Genomic DNA, 8272 nt, shown 5'->3' with positions numbered 1-8272 from the left:
AGAGACAGAGAGAGAGAGTGAAAAACGACTCGCCGACACAATAAAGAGAGCTCCGGCGACAGAGATAAGCTTTGGTTCTTCCATCTCGGCTTCTAAACTTCAAAGATCAAACATGCATATACAGAGATAAGTTGTTCATCTCGGCTTCTAAGTTTTGCATGTTCTGTTTTGAAGTTTCTTAATCCATCAAACTCTTTACCAAAGCGACTTATAGTGTACTCTTGTATATCATGTGCAGGTTCTCTTCTTCGATCCACCACCGGAGCAAAGATGATTCTTAGATCCACCGCTGGAGCTTCCATTCGTTTAAGATCCACAACCGGAGCTTCTATTCAACTTGTACCTTACGACGCTGCGACCTCCAAGGGTATGATTCGCTTCCCTTCTTCCTGGTTCTACATGCATGCAAATAAAATGACAGAGTCTATTGTAGATCAACCATGCATGTACTCGATGACCAAGAAGACTAAATAGATCTTATGTGTGTTGTCTCTGCTTGTCGTTAGTTGTTTGATGTTGCTAACTGATAAGTATGATGTTCTGTCTATTGTAGATCGACCATGCATGTACTTCATTGATTCGTTTGTGTGTGATGATTAGTTACAATTGTCTGTCTCGGTTAGCTTGATGTTTAATTACTTGTTGTATCTATTTGTGATCCACTTGCATTATTTGTCTTAACTCGATTCATTCTATGATATGTCTTTTGTTTTTGTAGGTGAACCAGGAGGAGACTGGTAATCACTGTGACGCTCAAAACGATATAGCATGTTATAGCTTTGACTTGATTTATGTGTTGAGCGCACACCGGCTTGTCCAGTGATTACCAGCCGACGTTTACTTGTTTAAGAAAAGAAGATACTAGAGAGAGCTAGCTGAAAGCTTTGTAAGTTGTTACTACTATGCATTTGTATGCTTCTAATATGATATTAAGTATCTGATGAGTTTTTTTGTCTTTTTGTTGTTGTATGTTTCGAGGTGATGGAGTGATTGTGAACAAGACTCAACCGGTTCATCTTCTTTTCCGCTGCAGTGAACATGTATGGTGTTATGTCTCTGATGTTTAGTTTTTTGCGTCTCTGTTAGCTTATTTATGTTTAGTTACTTGTTGTTAGAAGTTGAGATTACTTGTCTTGACTAGTTCAGCGGAATTTTAGCCGGGTAGCTGATGAAAAATCATTCAAAGGAATGAAGGGTAATTGTAAATTAGCTACGCTGCATATTCCCTGCGAAGTTAAGACAAGACTCTCGATCGAGTCTCTGATATGTTAAATGTTTTGAGCCGTTTGTTTATAAAACTCTCTCTCTGTTAGCTTAGATTCTTGTTGTTTCGATTACTTGTCTTTACTAGATAAGACAAGACTCTCTATCGAGTCTCTGACTAGTTGCTTGTGCTCTACCACCACCACATACCGATATGAATGTTGCGATTCAGCTCCTTGATTCACTAAAAGAGTGGGGAGTTGATAAGAAGGTGTTCTCAGTGACGTTAGATAACGCTACCAGTAATGGCTCGATGCAAGATATTATGAAATCACAGCTGAATTTGAGTGATGCTTTGTTATGTGGAGGAGAGTTTTTCCATGTCAGATGTGCAGCTCACATTCTTAACCTCATAGTGCAAGATGGGTTGAAGTAATTGGGGACTCTTTGCACAAAGTAAGAGAGAGTGTTAAGTATGTACTATCATCGGAAACCCGTGAAAATTTGTTCCAGAAATGTGTCGAGGCTGCGGGTGTAGTAGAAACTAGCGGGCTAATACTGGATGTGCCGACAAGATGGAACTCGACTTACTTTATGCTTAAAAGAGCCATCAAGTACCGTAGAGCATTTATTAAGTTGGAGATATTTGATAAGAAGGGTTATAAAATGGCTCCCACAGCTGAGGAATGGACAAGAGCTGACAATATATGCTGTTTTTTGGGTCAGTTTGTTGTGATCACAAGCTTGATGTCTAGTACAAACTACCCGACTTCGAACTTGTATATTTATCAGGTTTGGAAAATCCATGATTGGCTTCATATGAATGAGGAAAGCGAAGATGAGATTGTCAGATACATGGTGCCACCGATGAAAGAGAAGTTCGATAAATATTAGGATGAAGTCAGTGGTGTTTTTGCAATGGCAGCAGTCGATCCAAGGTTTAACCTTTATATTGTTGAATGTTGTTTGGGAAAGCTTGACATGAGTACACATGATGCAAAGTTAAAGAACTTGCGTGAGAAGCTCAGTATTATGTTTGAGTCATACGACAAAAAATCCAAGAATAACTCACCTTCTACAGAGCCACGTGAGACTGTTACACAAAAAGCTTCTGCAACAGGGTCAATGGGACTGTTTGAGAACTACGATGTGAGTGTTTATTCATTTTTTAACCTTTTGTTCATCTCCCTTTTCATTTCTAATTTTCTTTTAAATAACCTTCTTAGGATTTCTTTGCATTTTGCAAAGTCAGTGCCGTTGTGAGTGGAAAAACACCTCTAGAAGCTTATCTTGTTGAACCACCTTTGAACATTAATAATTTTCAGAGCTTGGACATCCTCGATTAGTGGAAAGATAATGTGCATCGGTATGGTGATTTGGCTGCAATGGCATGTGATCTGCTAAGTATTCTAATCACAACAGTGGCTTCGGGTCCTCCTTCAGTATTGGATCCAGAGTTCTTAACAAATACATGAGCCGTCTTCTCCCAAAAAATGTGCAAGCTTTGATATGCACTATGAATTGGATCAAGGGATACGAATCTTATGCACATGGTAAATAATTCACATTATTATTTCTTGTAGAGTACCATTATCCTTATTCTTTAATCCTAAGTAAATGAAATTTCTGATATTTACATATGAAGAAATCGATGGTGATGGTGAAGAAGAGAAAGTACCACCATTTGAGTCTATTGTCAATGGGGAAGATGAAGATGAGGAAGCTTGAATTGTTATCTTGATTTGGCGTCTTTCAATTTTACAATCTGTGTTTTCTTGTTTTAGTTGCTTGGTTTTGTTTTGATCATGATTTGGTGTTTTTCTTTATTTAAATTTGGTTCAGACTTAACATCTCATCTTCTACTTGCACTTTAAGATTTGGTTATGACTCCATATATGTATATGTATAACAAAAGCCGAAGATATTTGATACAGATTCTCATCTTATACATGCATTATTAGTAGAGAAAATAGATTTCAAAAACTGATATAGAATGAAATTGATTACAAAAACAATATATAACAAATTTGGTACATCTTTAATAGTAGATGCACTTAGATACGTAGTATAGAAGCCTGAAGCGTCCTGGAGCAGTATGCATCGTCAAGAAGTGTCATGGAGCAGCCTGAAGCGTCTTAGAGTAGCATGCAGTGTAAAGAAGACTCTTGGTGCACTCTTTGGCGTCCAGTCCGTGGGATAATCTGTAAGGGACTGTGCACTTCGGCGAGGCGGGATTGGGCTGACCTTTTAGAGACAGCAGCCCGCGCGGACCTGACCTACTGTAACCCGCAAAAAGGAGAGCCTGCTGCGGTATGAGACGGGACGTCACAGAACATTCTGTTTGACATTCCTACGTGTGGACAAAAAGCAAGATATCAAAATCATTATGATTAATTTCAAACTGGACACTGACACGAGAAACATCCAATTGAATAAAGATGGTACAGGTACATGTTTGATCCAAAAATGGTGTTTATGCTGGTAGTGTTTGTTGAATCAATACAATAAAAGAATCTAAGTTGAATGATAAGATTCTTGAGGCTTAGGAGAAATCTTGAAATGAAATCAAATGGGAAAAGAACATAAAATAGATTTCATTGATTAAAGGCTCATCACCAAGATGATTACAAAGGTAAAGTGAACCTTAGAATACAAAATCTATATGAAAGTATGTTCTTAAAGTCTAAAAAAAGGAGAAGATCCTTTCTCATAAGGAGGTAGCTCCTTATTTATAGAAAGATGAAGTCTAGGGCTTCCTAACAGTATGGGTCTAGTTCAATGTCTAATGGGCCTTGAGGAGGATGTAAATCTATCCCCAACAGTAAGTCCCCCAAGTTCGTTGAGAGAGATGAAATCGATCTTTGCGAAGTTTACGAATAGGATTTATTAGACAATGAACTAGACACACTCATGCCTATGACGGTTTATGCGAGTTTATTTCGAACTTGTGTCTAGTAAAAAAGCGAGTTCGCTTTAAACTCGTGCTTAGCGAAAGACAAGTGTATTTGACTCATGCTAAGATAGAAGCGAGTTTACCGAGAATTCGTGTCTAGTGGAAGGAGAGCTTCTGTAAACTCATGCCTAGCTAAAGATGAGTTTTTGTAAATTTATTGGTGTAAATTTTACAGCCAAGTTAATTTTAATTAGTTCAATTATTTTCGTGTTGGCTCTTAAAATGGCTAGTCAATATAACTAGTATCAACAAGCCATACGATTAGCTAGTTACTTTTTGTCAATAAATCGATTAATTAATCTGTTTAAATTAATTAAAATAGTAGATGATCCGCTGGAGACAATGGTAGCAGCCAAGAATTTTAGTAGAGTATCTCATTTGGAATTGGAGATTCTCATTTAGGCTCTATATAGTTTATTTTTATTCTTTTTGCTAAATTTTGGGCTATATATGTTTATTGTGAAGGCATTTACATATTATGACGTTTAAAACAGGTGCACGGAGCTTCCGAAGATGACAACATTGCGTACAATCTGGTTGGCGTATTCCTCCTGATGGAAGAGTAATTATGATAGTTTTAGTCTTACTTATGTTGATCACCTGCTACCTCAACTCAGGGCCGGTTCAACACTATCAGGGGCTCTAGGGCAAAAAATTTTTTTTTTTCTCTTTAAAATTTATATAGAGATAATATTTAAAATATTTTTAAAATTTAATCAATAATTTTTTGTATATTTTATAATAAAAATAAAACTATATACATATCAAATAATTTTGGGCCCTTTTTAATTTTATTTATTGTATTTATAATTTTTTATATATATAAAAATATAAATTTATAAAAAATTGGGGCCCTTATTTATCATTACATGGGGGGACACGGACTCGGACCCGGAGCGGTCGCACCGCTTGTCCCCCCTTGTAAACCGGCCCTGCCTCAACTATACACCCAACTTGTTGTCCGACAGAGGAAAGTTTAATAATCATCAGTTTTTGTGTTTTCAAATTGGCTTGAAATTAGGAAATAAAATTTTATTTATTAAGATGGTTGAGAAGACAAGGGAGGTTTTTCGTTGGGAATCAATGATCGAAAAGATCCAATAACATTATACGATAATATTGATTTTATACCAAAATATAGATAGAGTATAAGTAATATATATATATATATATATATATGATTCAAATTAATTATTACAAACTATTTTGAGCTAGAAGTATATGAAACTCAAAAGGGTGAAGCTTGAACAAAGGCTGTGGAATTAGAGCCGAAATTTATTCGATCAACAAAAATGCTGATTGAGCATAACTGAAATAAGCATAATCCAAATTAATTTAACCAGGAATTGATTCCATAATAGATTATTGTCTACACTAATGGCTAGATGTGAATATTGTTTTGAATAGAATATCTCAAAGTTATAGTACTTAAAATGAGACGTAAGCAATGTATAAGTTATATAAATTTATCTATTCATTGCTGATTAGTTTTTGTTATATATATATTTAGGGCCAAAATAAATGAATGCAGTTAAGGGTATTTAAACCTAGCACCTCTAGCACTAGTAATTTTTCTTAGAACCACTAGACTAAAGTCATTTTTTATAAATATGTGGCCGCGAAAATACTTATTATCGTGTCAGCTAGAAGCCCATGCTTCTTCTGCTTGTGGCCAGGGCCGACACTGAACGTGAAGTTAAAAACTTTGCTCCAAACAGTTTTGCAATGTTTCCAACCTTTATAACTTGATGTATATAATATATATCAAAATACATTCGTTGTACACGCTTTTATTAGTTTTGATTTTAAAAGAAGGTATTACAATTATAAATGTTTTGTGCCAGTGAAGTAATGGTTGAAAAATCTCTATACATATGTCATTTTCAAATAACACCCAAATTCTATATATATTCAATATATATGTCCATGTTATATTCTAGACTAGATATTTTCTCTTTTAAAAATATAGAAAACAATTTTTTTAGTCTACAAGCAAATGTTGTAGAGCAAGTATGCATTATACAAAATAATATATATTTAAAATCCATACACAAAAACATAAAAGTTGTTATAGGCCTCTTTCTGACACATGCACACTCCACTATGAATGAGAATTAAAAAAAACAGTATTGTCATCAAACTTTATCACAAATCCACATTTGTACATCTATAATTATGAGTTGGACAATTAGTTAATTTGATACAATACCAAAGCAAGAATAATCGAAAAACAACTATACCACCGCATACTAATAAGTAAGACATAACAGATAACCAAATTCTTGAATCTTAAAACAAATTTCAACTCGAACATTTAGTGAATATCAAATTAACTAATATCCCGCCCGTAGGGCGGGCCGACCCTAGTTATGAATATAATTATGATAAAGATTAAACAAACGACTCTAGTCACTCTAACACCAATAAATATATAAGTTTTATGAGGATTTATAGCCGACTACACTGTCATAACCGGCTTATGAAATACTCATAAATATATTAGAACGTTGATCCACAAAAGAACATTGATTCACACACTGAGCTCCTCACCCAAAATTAAATACAATTTTGAATTGCTTTTTTTTTTTTTTTTTTTGACAGCAAGAAAATTTACAGATTCATATAGACTCTGTAAACCAATGTGGTAACTCCGCATCCATGTGTACGACGAAAGACGGTTGTGTCCGAGCACTACGTGCCAAGCGATCCGCCTTTATGTTTTCCGTCCTTGGAACATGAACAATCTCTGAGTTGGTAAAGCTTCTTCTCAAAAACTTAATGTCATCCAGGTAGCTTTCAAATGCCGGCCATTCTTCTGGTTCCGAAACCATTTTCACCAATTGAGAACAATCCGTTGCAAACGTGACCCGGTACTGTCGTAAGTTCTTCATACACTCCATTGCCCAAATTAGAGCCTCCAACTCCGCATGAAGAGGTGAAAGACTTGCCCTTACATTCCTTGCCCCTAACAAACCCTCAAACTTCGGAAGCGTGCTGAACCAGCCTTTATTAAAAGATATCTACTTTAGATTTTAGAGAGTTTTGGGGAGGGAAATATTTTTTCTCTTTTGTAGACAGTATAGTCACCTCTTCATGTGAGTCATATATATTTTTTGAGCAGTGCACCAAGCTATTCACAAGGGCCAATTTGATCATCTCTTTCAGGGTTTGATCTCAGACGAGAGAACCCTAAGGTCATGGTGAAAGCCTATGTATTTTTCATCCCCTAAATGACATTTATCTACTTTGTGCTTGCTCGCTATTTCACACAAAACCTGCATTTTCAGTTAACATAATAGTCTATAAAAAGTTAACAATATTATTTTTTATCGAATAAGTTGATATTTCAACTTTTTCACAAGATTAATTTGCTAATAAATAAAAAAACTAATTTAAAATATATTTTTCCTAAGTTAATAATGAATTTTAACTAAAATAAGTTAATTTAAACGACCGATTTGTTTGAAATATATTATTGTTGGATGAATCATATTTAGAGAGATAATTAATAAACAAAATTTTATGTGAGATAGCATCTAAGTTGTCTTAAATTTCAATTTTTTAATTCAGATACGGATACAGTAATTATCTAAAAAAAAACATTCATTCAAAAAAAAAAATTATGTTTACAACAACCTAAATGTCAGTTTTTTTTTTGACATCATAATAGACTAGAAGCCTATGGGACCACCGGTTCAGATAGCCAAACCGGAGATAAAGAATCGACATATAGCATAGCTGAAGGAGAAATCCTCGCACCACGTGCCAGCTTGTCCGCCATTATGTTTTGTGCCCTTGAGATATGTCTGATCATGAAGTTGGAGAAGAAAGTCGTACTTCGGCAGAATTCTTCCATGTGTGTAGCGAACGCCGGTCATTCTTCAGGTGAAGATACCATCTTCACCAATTGAGAACAATCCGTCACAAATACTATATCTGAGAACTACATGGTCTTCATGCACTCCATCGCCCAAATCAGAGCTTCACATTCAGCATGTAAAGGTGATAGGCTACATCGAAGGTTCATTGCACCCATCATTACGTCCTCTGAATTTATCGTCCGACAATACCAGCCCTGGCCTGTAAGAGCATCATGTTCTCTCCACGCCCCATCAA

This window comes from Brassica napus, chromosome A5 (assembly GCF_020379485.1).
Source record: "Brassica napus cultivar Da-Ae chromosome A5, Da-Ae, whole genome shotgun sequence".
NCBI classification, from domain to species: Eukaryota; Viridiplantae; Streptophyta; class Magnoliopsida; order Brassicales; family Brassicaceae; genus Brassica; species Brassica napus.
This window is presented reverse-complemented; position numbering follows the sequence as displayed.